General features: G+C 41.7%; 1 long non-coding RNA gene across 1 annotated transcript; it reads left to right on the plus strand.

The window, feature by feature from the left end:
• Positions 1-1,687: 1,687 nt before the first annotated feature.
• Positions 1,688-4,890, plus strand: LOC140955856 (uncharacterized). The gene is made up of 2 exons (XR_012170514.1): positions 1,688-2,612; positions 3,248-4,890. It is a non-coding gene; the product is annotated as an uncharacterized lncRNA (long non-coding RNA).
• The last annotated feature ends 7,979 nt before the right edge of the window (positions 4,891-12,869 follow it).

A 12,869-nucleotide genomic window follows, 5' to 3' on the forward strand; every position in this document is an offset into this window, starting at 1 on the left:
AGGATCCTGGGTAAGGGGATCGCCATGATTTGACTAGCATACATTTAGTATATGTTAGGATCCCGGATAAGGGGATCACCTTGCATCGACTCATATGGGGTGATGATGATGGTACCAGTGAAATTGGTATCGGTAATGTGATAAGCAAAAATAATCATGTTCGATCTCATAAAGTCTAGAATGAAGGTTAAAAGTGGCAAAGGGAACAATTAACAATAGTTGGATAAGGAAGGGATTCTAATAAAAAAACTAGAAGGGAGAAACAAATGAATTATAAATGCATGTTACCCTGTTAAAATTGTTAGATGTTCGTGTTGTCATATTTATTGTAATATTCACCTTTCAATAATATGTATTTTGTTTCAGGATCATCACATGCACGATAGGAGTAGATCCTAGCTTATGTTCTCTTCTTGTAATCTAGGTTCTAGGGAGTATACCGTTGTATTTTGTAAACATGAAAATATTTGTATAACTTAATTTGTATAATTAATATTTAAACCTGATTGAATGAATTTAATTATGTAGTTCATATAACCATACTTCATGCCTATGTAGTTATACTTATTTATTTTTATCTATTCATAATGATATTTTGTTATGTAATGCATATCATAAATATTGTGGTGGATAGGTGTGAGTATAAGTGTGGAATTGAAACCCAGGATGATTGGGTTGGGAATTAAGTTATGAGATGCGAGCTACTAGAAGTGTAAATAAATTCATGTTAATAACCTGGGACCTTCCGATATAGGAGGGAACTCCGTCAAATTAAATTTTGATAGATTTTAATACGAAGACCATGAACATATATATATAATTTTTTTTTTTTTTACGATTGACATGAGATTGTCATTTTATCCTGGAATGGGGATGTTACATACTTTAATGGCCCTTTCACAGCCCATGCTTATGACTTCTTGCAGTTTCAAAGCACTCTAACGCATTGGAGAAAGGTTGTCTAGGAGTCATGGTCCATGCCTAGATACAGTTTTACTCTATGGTTGGTGGTTTTGGGAAGGCTTTGTATAAGAGATAGGTTCCGGTTCCTCCAAATAATCATGTGTTTTTTGCCAGGTGGATGAGGAGTCACACAGCCACCTGTTCTTCAGTTGCCATTGGACCTCCCTTCTCTGGCAATTGATTAGATCCTGGCTGTGTATCACAAGGCGCATGTTAATTATAAGCAGTGCCATTCAGGGGCTATGTCGGGGTGGAAACAATGCTGATGGAAGAATGAGGCGTCTCTCTTGGTATCCTATTTATTTTATTTGGGAAGAGAGGAACAAAAGAATATTTGACAGCTCATGCAGTTCTATTGCTTCTCCCTTCCGCAAATTCTAGACTCTATTTTTCATAGTTTTCCATTTTCATGAGAATGATCATTTTTCTCTCCATGTTGGCTGCTAACTAGCCGTTTGTCTTGTCTTTTCTGCTTGGGATATGCTGGTTGTGCGTTTCTGGTCCCCGCTGCCGTCATGTGCTGATGGCTTCGTCGATGGGTTCTTCTTAGTTGTGCAGTCGTTGGCAATGGTCTCTTTGACTGGAGCTATTTGCTTTTTCGTTTTCTGCATGGGATCATGGGCTTGCATGTGTTTTTACATCACTTATTTTCAGTTCTTGGACTTTCTGCTTAGCCTTGCATGAGGCAGCATGAGTTTTTACATCTGTATTTATTTCGGTTGGGAATGAGCTTCTCGAGTTGGCTATTTTCTCTGGGTTTTTTGTTGTTCTAGAGGGCCATATTTGCTACAAGTGGAAGCTCTCCATTGTTTTGGTTGTCTCCTAGTTAGTTGGTTCCTCTTTATTGTTGTCCTAATATATGGGGTTTTTATTTGGCCTGCTGTAGAGGTTGCTGCCACTACTGATCCTACCCCTTTTAGCTTAGTGGTTGTTGTCATGTTTTGTGGTCATCTTTAATGTTGTATTGCTTTGTGTTAGGTTGGGACCTTGTAATATTTGGTTTCTTTCATAACCATGGTCTGATTCTATGCTATTATTTTTTAAGTAGTTTGCTGTTGTATAGTTTTTCAAAGGAGTTTGTTCCTTTTTATTTTTTTATTTTTTGAACTTACTGGTTCACCAACAATGTATATTTTTGATCTATTTATACATTTACATTTCAATAATAAAAAAAAGAGCTCTTAGAAGTGTTATGGTTAGAGAGAATCTAGAGAGAGATGCTCTCCTTCATTTTGAAGTTTTCTCCTCTCGATGGTGCTCTGCAGCTCTTGAGTACCTGATTGAAGCCTCTTTCTTCATTGACCACTTACGTGGCCACCTATAGAAAGAAATCAACGTATCTCCTCTCTTCGATTCAACAGAAACGAAGCCCTGAGGAGTTTGTGTGCAATCTGACTATGTTTTTGGCATCTAAAGCTCTCTTTGTCTTAGATCCCCATATCCTCAAGCAGTATTCAAATGATCGGTCTGGGGTTGTGCGTATCTCCCACCCTAAAAAGTGGTTCTGGTGGTAGCTCGTTCAGATGACGGCCATTTGGTTGATGCTCCTTCCACCCTAGAAGACGCCTATGGTGGTGGTTTGTCCATGACCCCTGCCTTTGCTATGGCTTCTGCCACTGCTTGCATCAATTGGATCCTTTGTTCACCTGGTATTAGTGCTTCGTCTATCTCTGCTATCACAGGTTTATTCTTAATATCAGTTGTCGGGATATTGTGGTACTGGGTTTCCAGATTTAAGAGTGGTAGGTGTTGTCTTACCCTTCACTCTTATTTTTTAGTGTTTGTTTGAGGGGCTACCGGTGCCCTATCACATCATGAGGTGGTTTCCCTCATGATTGGTATGTTCTGTTTGAGGCTAGTGTCCTGCGATGCTGGTCTTCCTTGTTTGTTTCATTGTTATGTTTCCTTTATGTATGTTAATTTTTTGTTGTGTTTTGTTGCAATCCTGGATATGTTGGGTTTGTGTAGCTATCAGATGTTGGTGGCTACTTTTGTTTGCAGTGTTTGTTTACCCATTCACTACCTAGCTTAGCTCTGGACATTTTGGTTTAATGGAGGTTGCCTCCTCGTTCAGGATGCATGTTGTTGGGATTGTTTAGTTGAGGCTTGCTATAGTTGTGTTGGCCTTGTTGTCCTGGGTTTGCTGCTGTCTCCTGATGCATGTCCCTTCTTGATATGTGCTTGGTAGCTATTATTGATCCTCTTCGCTTGCTAGAGTTGTTTGTGGTCATTGGCTTCCTTCTTTAGCTTGTTGCTTCTGGCTTTATGCTAGTTTGGCTTGCAGGCTGTTGAAGGCTCTTTCTCAGGGTTATTTTCCCAGATTAGGTCTTGTTTGCTGCTCATTCCTACTGTTTGGAAGTGGTTGTTGATGTATCATTGCTACTCCTTAGTTTGGTGATTGTCGTCCCTGCCACTCAGGAGACTATGGGAGATCAGGTTATTCATCCCTTGCATGTTCCCCTGACTATGGGAGTGCAAGTTGTCGCTGCCATTCGCCTGCCTCTACATCCAACTACTGGAGTGCTCTTTAGCTCCTTGTTGTTATTTCATTTGCTTCTTCATCTTTTGTTGGAGTGGCTTCGTTCAGTTGTCCCTCACTATGTTCTAATGGAGGTTGCCTTTAGGTCTGTGCTAACTCCGCTTCTTTTTAGATTGCTGCTATAGATCCCAACCAACTATTTGGGCTACTACTATAGTGTTCTCTGTCGCTTACTCTGCGGTGATGTTGTTTGGTTCATGGAGGGAAGTCGGGGGGATCTTTCCTCATGGTTCACTTCCCAATGGAGAGTGCTTGATGGAGCTTGTCCTAGTAGAGATCTAGTCAATGATGTGGAGTTGGTTTGTTTGCTGGAGTTGTATGATACTTGCTTTATACTCTAGCAATTATGTGCTGGCTTACTTCCTATCTGTGGGTTGTTTCCCAGTTGCTGGTGCAGGTTCATGGATGCTTGGCTACCTACGGAGCGGCATTGTTGTTTGTTGTATGGGCTGGCTCCAGTGGCGTTCCTGTCATTGATGCTACCATGTGAATGGCTCCCTTTCTTAGGGTTGCCACTATCTGATGTTGCACTGCTGCTTCATGGTTATGAACGTGGTTCAGTTTGCATCTGGTTTATAGGTCTGCTGTTGGGTCATTCTGATCCATGGCTGATGGCTCATCTATGTTATAGTTGATGAACTTTCAAGTTTGTTGCTGTTGGCTTGTTGCTATTGCCTATGCATATTTCTGTTGGTTTGCTGGTTGGGTAGCCTAATGCTACTGATTTCCCTTTGCTGGATTGGATGTTTTTGTTGTAGTTGCTGCTCCCTTGCTTGGTAAAGGGATCCGTTTAGGTGAGGCTCTCTCCCCATATGCTTGGTCCCCTTGTCTGTTGCTGTATTGGAGCAGCTATTTTGTTTTGTGGACAGCCGATTTGTTGATGAGTTTTGCTGGTGACGGTTTTGCTCCTTGCCTCAACTGCTGTTGTCCTTCTCTTGCTGGGTAGCTTGTTGCTAGTTCATGCATGGTTGCAGTTACTGGTCGAATTCACTTGTGTCTTGTTTGCTAGTTGGAGTTCTTGCCTGCAATTGCAGCCAACATTTCATTGCTTTCATTGCTCCCAAGCTCGTCTGCTCGGTTGGAAGTTGGTTTTTTGGGTCTTCTAGTAGATGCTTCCTTTGTCTGCTAGTTTGGGTTTTTTATATATGTTTATTGCCATTCGGGTTTGATGCTTGTTCATGGGAGACTGTTCCCTTTGTTGTTGTTCAAGGGAGTCTGTTCCCTTTGCTTTATGTTCAGCAAATTTGTCTTGCCTATGGTTTGTTCAAGGGAACTTGTTCCCTTTGCCTGGGAATGCCTGTATATATATATTGCTGGTTTCCAACTTGTTTTTTTTTATCTATACAATTCTTACAACTGATAAAAAAAAAGAGTTGTCAGTCAAGAAAGAGCTCTCAATGGAGTGAGAAGTAAGAGAGAGAAGCTCTCGGTTGCAGAAAAAAAAAAACTCGCTACTATTAGAGTTTTCTCCCTTTCCTTGTGCAACGTTTTCTTCTCTTGCTCTCTGCACTCTCATAGTCTCTTCTTCTGGTCTCTTTGTGTAATTATCCTATGGCTAAATCAAAGAAAAAGTCATCGGTGTTGCGGATTGCCCAACAAGATTATGATCTCTGTTCATCGCACCCCTCTTCGTCGAAAGCCCAACAGACCTTGAGACAGTGTTTCTCCTGATGTACAGCACTCCTCCAGTCCCTCTCAAACCTCCCCACTCCTTCCTGCCCCTCCATGAACAATAATAGCTCTTGCTGATGTTGTTAATTTGAATCGTGAAGTTAGGGTTCGAACAAAGCATCGAAACAAGGGCATGCAGCACGCACCCTCAGCTGCTCCATCGTCGTCTTCCCTAGGCCCTGTAGGCAGACTACAACTTCCCATGTCTCTACTAGACCTCATCGTGGTCTCTCTGTTGAGACTGGTTCTCTTAGCTCATGGCTTGGCGTTAGAAACCCTAACCTTGGGCTAACGGTTGGAACCACTACTTCGCCGCCTTTCCCAGTGCAATGAAAAGCCTCATCAGGAAGTCATAGGCCTTCCTCCCCGAATCACCCCATAAGTACCACCATCCCTCCGTCCCTTTCCTTAATGCATTTTTCTAATTACACTGCTACATCATCTTGCCAATTTTTGGAAACTAATTTGGGTATGCACAAAGACTTGTGGAGGTTCAGTTTACTTGGGTTCATTGTTGGTAAATTTCCAGGATACACGTCCCTCTCTAAATTTGTTAATTCTTCCTGGAAATGTAAAGTGAAATTCTCCATACATGATTCTGGATGGTTAATTTTCAATTTTATATATGAAACTAACATGTTTGGAGTGTTAAGTGGAGGCCCTTACTATATTTTTGGCTGGCTCTTGATACTAAAAATTATGCCTGAGTTCTTTGATTTTGACACCTCTGATATGGTTCGAATGCCAGTCTGGGTTAGATTTCCTAATCTACCTTTTTAGTGCTAGTCACCACTTCGTCTGTCTAAACTTGCAAGTGTAATTGGGAAACCAGTTCATTCTAATTCTCCAACAACCTACATGACTCGGCTCTCCTATGCTAGAGTGCTAATTGAGATTGATTTGCTAGCTGACCTACCACCATCGATCAATATTACCCTGCCCAATGGTGTATCCGAGTCCCAAAAAGTGCTATATGAATCACTACCACGATTTTACAAGCAGTGCAGGACCCTGGGACACTCCATTTCTGCGTGCACCAAAAATTCCAGCCACAAACACAAAAAGCATCCCCAGACAGCTTATGCTTCCTCTTGATGTTCTAACCCTTTAGCTAAAACTGAAGCTGTTGAGAAATAGTCCAATGTCTACTGAGGCAACTGTGGCTGTTGAAGAGAGAGTAGGCGGTTTTGAATGCAAGCGGGCCAAAATGGCTTCACAGCTTGGCCCCCCTGGTGCTAATTCTTCTAGCTCTCCTCAGGTTGTGTATGTCTCTGAAGATCGCTCTGATGCTGCAGTTGAATTGCCTCCTAGGAGGCAATATTTGATAAGAAGTAAAACTGCTATCACCTCCACCTTTAGCCGAACAGGGAAGCCATTAGGAATGAGTAATCATCCTTCCAAGAGCTCCTCTTTGGCTGACTCCAGGATTTAGGGCAGCACATCTTCTGCTCCCTCATTCTCCCTATGATACTTTCTGCTCTTGTGGTATATTGGCCAAGGAATCTGTTCCTTGTGTCAAACTGGTTTTCTCCTTGGTTTTTCTCTGGCTTTGCTTGATTTGTCTTTATGTTGCTTCCTTTGTAGGCATGACTTCTGTTTGTTACAGTTTATAAGTTTTTTCCTATAGCTATGATGTGTCTTCCCTTTTGCAGGTTTGTTTTGCATTGCTGATATTAGCCCCTACCTGTGGCTTCTCTATTTGGTTTTTGGTTCAGCTTCTTCCAGTCAGGTGGAAGTCAATTGCTTTGCCTATTTGCCTCCTCTAGTGGTCCTGGCTATTGTCTCTGCATATTATTGAAGCTAGCTTGTTGCTTCTAGAATTTGGGTCTGCTTCTTTGATTGTCGGGTTGCTCCTAGTGCTTATGATCTATGTTTTGTATGGGCTTTATGGGAGTCTGTTCCCCTAGCCTCTTTTGTTTTTTTAGGAGCCTGTTCCCTTTAGTCTTTTCTGCTAGTGCTTTTGGCTATGCTGGCTTTTGAGTTCTCTATTTATGTCTCTAGTTGTAGTTTATGTTGTTTGTCCCTGCCTGCGGGCTGGATTGGGCTGCTTGTTCCGTGGTTTTTTCTCTATCTCCAGGGAGTCTGTTCCCTGTTTTTGTATATGCCTATATAGCTGAGTTGCTGATTTCGATCACTGTTTTATTTTGATCTTTTAAGAGCGCATTGCCGATAGAAAGGACAAGGCGACTAGTGCACACCTGAGGCAGACCGACAAACCCAACCCAAAGTCCAATTACGAGCTTTTTAACTACAACAACTTAAATATATGCTATTGGAGCTGGAATTACCGCGGCTGCTAGCACCAGACTTGCCCTCCAATGGATCCTTGTTAAGGGATTTAGATTGTACTCATTCCAATTACCAGACTCGAAGAGCCCGATATTGTTATTTATTGTCACATCCTCCCCATGTCAGGATTGGGTAATTTGCGCACCTGCTGCCTTCCTTGGATGTGGCAATCGTTTCTCAGGCTCCTTCTCCAGAATCGAACCCTAATTCTCCGTCATCCATCACTGCCATGGTAGGCCTCTATCCTACCATCGAAAGTTGATAGGGCAGAAATTTGAATGATGCGTCACCAGCATGATGGCCATGCGATCCGTTGAGTTATCATGAATCATCAGAGCAACTAGCAGAGCCCGCGTCGACCTTTTATCTGATAAATACGTCCCTTCCAACTGTTGGACCTTACCTCCGACTAAGTCATTTCCAAGGTGGGTGGGCTGTTAAATAGAAAAGATAACTCTTCTCGAGGCCCCTACCGACGTCTTCGAACACCTTAACATTGCCACCAGTTGCAACGTCCCGGTTCAGGAATTTTAACTCGATTGCCTTTCGAAGCTCCCGCATGAACATGTTGTTGGACGGGCTTCCACCGTCTCTTGGGATCAACTAACCCATGTGCAAGTGTCATTCACATGGACCGTTTCCCCTCTTCAGCCTTCAAAGTTCTCATTTGAATATTCGCTACTACCACCAAGATCTACACCGACGGCCACTCTACTCGGGCTCGCGCCCCGGGTTTTGCAATGGCCGCAATGCCCTCCTACTCATTAGGGTCATTCTGGATACGTGCAGGTTTTGACAATGATCCTTTTGCAGGTTCACCTATGGAAACCTTGTTACGACTTCTCCTTCCTCTAAATGATAAGGTTTGGTGGACTTCTCATGATGTCTATTACGATGTCGCGGTCACACAAATTAATTACCCTAGCTTAAAACACAACACACAAGATAGTATAGAGCAAGCAAGGGGTCGATCCCATGAGGAAGATTTAATTCAGATTTTTATGCTATACTTTATGCAATTTGAGGTGGGGTTTGATTTGTGATGATCTAAAATATAGAAGAAATTAAACTAGCAAACAAAATCAATTGGAACTGAAATTTATCAAGAGAACAAACCTTGGTCGCAAGCACACATCCACCAATAGAAATTAGATCCGATCCTTGAAACAAAAATTGTAGTTTATGTTCTGAAATGTTATCTTTTCTTAACGTTGATTAATTAACGAATCCGCTGTATAACTAATCCTAACCAACAAACAATCAATGTGTCCGCACTAATGATTCAATTTAATGGTAGCTTTAAGAACTAGATAATTTCATCAAGATGAACATACAAGCTGTCCGCAGCTTGTGTCACTTTGTTTAAATGTTCTCCCTAAGTTCAATAATATAGTTCTGCCACAATTATCAAGCTTAGTTGCTTCACAAGTTCGTATATCACAACTCCGGTTTTGATATTAAATTTAGCAATAGATTGTTCACAACAATAACTTAGAGTCCGCTCTAGCAATCATCAACAACAATCATAGGAAATATGCATAGGAAAACAATCATAATCATTCATAACATAAACTAAAAATAAAAGGAAGAATAAATCTCACGGTTCTTGAAATCTGAAGGTTTGTTGTGTCCTTGCAACCAAGAAAAGAGCTTAGCCTTGCATAACTATTGAACAACTACTCCTAAAGAATGAAGAGAGCATGATTTTTGGGTTTGTAGAGGAGAGAATTTGTGTTTATTCTCTACTAGCTGCTGCCTCCTTCTACTCTCCCTCTTTTCTGCTGGCTGCTACCTCCTTCTCTCTTTCTTTTTATATGCTAAGAAACCATAGTCTCTATTTTACAAAATAGTCCTCCCTTAAGTTGACAGTTTACATTTAAGTACTTCAACAACTATTTTCCCTAAAAAGAAGAAATAGCCTTGCATGAAATCTTCAAGATCTGACTTAGAGGAGCTAAATTGCTGATATAAGAACTTGGATGTCGGTTTAGATGCTTCAAAATGTAATTTGGACTTGTTTCTTCATGAAACCTGTTTGCTGGCAGAATTCAGTTGCCATCTTTGAAAATTCATATCTCCCTCATATGACATCGTTTTTTGCTGCACTTTTGAGCGTTTATAGAGCTTTGAGTAAGGAATCCAAAAACATTGAGTTTGCATGAATTGGACTTCTGAAGCTCCAGATATTGAATTTTTAATGGGAAAAGGTCAACATTGGCAGACTACGAGATTTGACTTTGAAGGATGTGATTGCCATGATCTTTCTCTTTTTTATTTTTCTTGCATTACATTTCCAGAAAGCTATGGATGTTATCTTTTTAATGCCACTGGAATCACTTCATTTCGATCTTTGGAACTCACGCTCTGCACAAAACATCGACTGAACATCAAATCTGCCAATTACCTCCAATTTACTCCTTTTTGCATCTTTCATCCAAAAGTGCCTTCAAAACATAAAACAAAGAATATCAAGGCATTTTACATATAAAACATGGATAAAAAATTAGGTAGATGTGGGTGAAACTATCAAATAATATGGTTACATTAATGTCGCCGGCAGCGAATTGCCCAAGTCGTCGTAATCCGAACACTTCACCAGACCATTCAATCGGTGGGAGCGATGGGCGATGTGTACAAAGGGCAAGGACATAGTCAACATGAGTTGATGACTCGCGCTTACTAGGAATTCCTCGTTAAAGACCAGCAATTGCAATGATCTATCCCCATCATGGTGAAATTTTAAAGATTACCTGGGCATGTCGGCCAAGGCTATAGACTCGTTGAATACATCAGTGTAGCGCACGTGCGGCTTATAAGATCTAAAGCATCACAAGCCTGTTATTGCCTCAAACTTCCTTGGCCTAGAAGGCCATAGTCCATCCAAGAAGTTGGTCGCGGCGGTGACCCTCCGCATAACTAGTTAGCAGGCTGAGGTCTCCTTTGTTAACAGAATTAACAGACAAATTGCTCCATCAACTAAGAATGGCCATGCACCACCACCCATAGAATCCAAGGCTAAATCCTCCACTCTTCGTTCCCACCAGGGCAACTTCTGACTTCAACCTAAGCACAAATTACACATGCCTAGAGTTCAGTCTAGGAGTTGCTCACCGGTTCATCCCCCCTCTCTAACTTCCACTCCATCGCGAATGAAGGTTGCTTTTACTAATTTTACCGATTTCTCCAATGCCGCTAGGGTTCCCATACTCCTTCTCTTCATTGTCCCTCTCTTTGTGGTCATAATGGCGGCACCTCTGGCAACTCTAGGGTAACCCCCTTAGCTACAGACCATCATGTCGAGCGTTGAGTTGAGGCTCACCCTAGCAGTTCCTATTCGAGTTTAGGTGGTCTCGCTCCCACCCCGACTACTATTCCTCCCGCTCAATCATCCTCTGTAAAGAGCCATCCTTCAATGATTTGCCCTGGTGTCTCTCCCTCCCCTACTAGTGCCACTCTTGCATTACCAGTGATAGATAACTCTCAGCCTGGCTATAGTAGAGGTACTCCTGTAGACACACCACCATGAACTCCACATTCTCGTTTCCCTGCTCTTGTTCACTTCCTCGCATATGCCTCCTCTGCTTCATGTCATCTTCAGGATAGTGATGTTAATGAACCCATTGTTAAGTGAAAGTATTGCTTGGTTGGTTGTGGCTGGGAAATCCCCAAGTAATGCTGCTTTATTATCGTTTATTAACCAAACCTGGTAGCATTGAGCTCACTTCACTATGCATGATTCGGGTTGGTTGATTTTTGCATTCTCTTCAGAATCAGAGATGTTAGATGTTCTAGGTGTAGGTCCTTCTGCTGTGTTTGGTAGGCCTCTTATCCCGAAGATAATTCCTTGTTTTTTTACTTCTAATTTACTAAGCTAACTACTATGCCAACATAGGTGAGATTCCCTAATCTGCCATTACGTTGTTGGAACCATATTTGCTTATAAAAAATTGCAAGCATGATTGGGAAACCTATATAATGTGATGACCCTACAACTTAAATGACCCAAGTCTCTTATGCTAGAGTACTTATTAAAGTAGACCTCTTCTCTGACTTACCATCCTCTGTTGCTATGATCTTGCCCAATGGCATCACTTTGCAACAACAGCTTGTGTATGAATCTTTGCTATGCTTTTGCAAATAGTGTAAGTCTCTTGGTCATTCAACTCTCACTTGCACCAAAGGTCTCAGATCTAGAAATAGAAAGAGGCCACATGAGACTCCAGCTAGTTTAGTTAGCTCTAGCCCCTCTGTAGAGACTGCTGGAGTTGAGAAATAGGACCAGGTGGGTGCAGGCCCCTCCATTGATCCTCAAGAGGATCCTATGTCCACTGAAGCTGCTACAACTACTGCAATGAGAACCTAGTCTCCTGGTCACAAGAGCTCCAAGGCTATTGTCACAGAGCTCTCTCGCTCCACTCCTCACCATTTTGAAGCCATGGGCACCGCATCTATTGGCCCCCTCAAGAGGCAATATCTCACCCGAAGCAAAGCAGTTGTCATTCCTTGTATGAGGTCGTAAAGGAAATTCAAGGCCCCTGTTGTTGAATTCCAGTCGCTGCATAGCTCAGATGACTTTGCCCCCTCATCCACTTTCTGATGATCTGTTTGTGCTTGTTTGGCAGGGTTCCCTTGGCTCCTTCTTGTTTCATTCGATTGACTTGCAGGTCTTGTGTTTTTTTTCTTTTGTGTAGATGGCATGCTTCATTTGATTCTTGGTTGGGTGCAATCTTGTTTGCCTCCTATTACTGTTGTGTTGTTAGTTTGTCTTGTGCAGTGTTGGTTCTTTGTATCTTAGATGCAAAGCTTGTTCTGGTTGGTTGTTCCTATGTTGGTGCTTGTATTTTGATTGCTAAGCTTCTTATGTTCCTGCTTGGCTATTGTAGCTATGTTCTTGTGTTTTATTGGTTGTTGCTTGTTGTTGTTGGTTTGTTGCTCGTGTTCTAGCCTTTATAGATGGAGATGTTGGATGCAATTGAATTTGTTGCCTTTATTATATACTTGTTTGTTAGTTCTGCCAGAGATGTCTTGCTGCTAGTTTGCTCCTGGCTTTGAGTTGCTTTTTATGGTTGCTGGCAGGGTCTGCTGTTGGTTTGCTCCTAGCATTCAGTTGCTTATGTTATGTCTTGGCTTGCGGGAGTTTGTTCCCCTAGCCTTTTCTTTGTTTTAGGGAGCCTGTTCACTATTAGTTATCTGTTAGTGCCTCTGTTTGGCCATGTTGGCATTTTAGGTTCTCTGTTTATGTCTCTAGTTGCAGATTATGTTCTAATATGTTTGGGTGTTTATTTCCTCTATCTCCGGGAGCCTGTTCCCTATTTTTGTATATGTCTATATAGTTGACTTGCTGGTTTCCAGCGATGTTTTATTTTGATATATTAATACACTTATATTTTGATAAAAGAAGAAGAAG

Source organism: Populus alba, chromosome 8, assembly GCF_005239225.2.
Source record: "Populus alba chromosome 8, ASM523922v2, whole genome shotgun sequence".
Classification (NCBI taxonomy): domain Eukaryota; kingdom Viridiplantae; phylum Streptophyta; class Magnoliopsida; order Malpighiales; family Salicaceae; genus Populus; species Populus alba.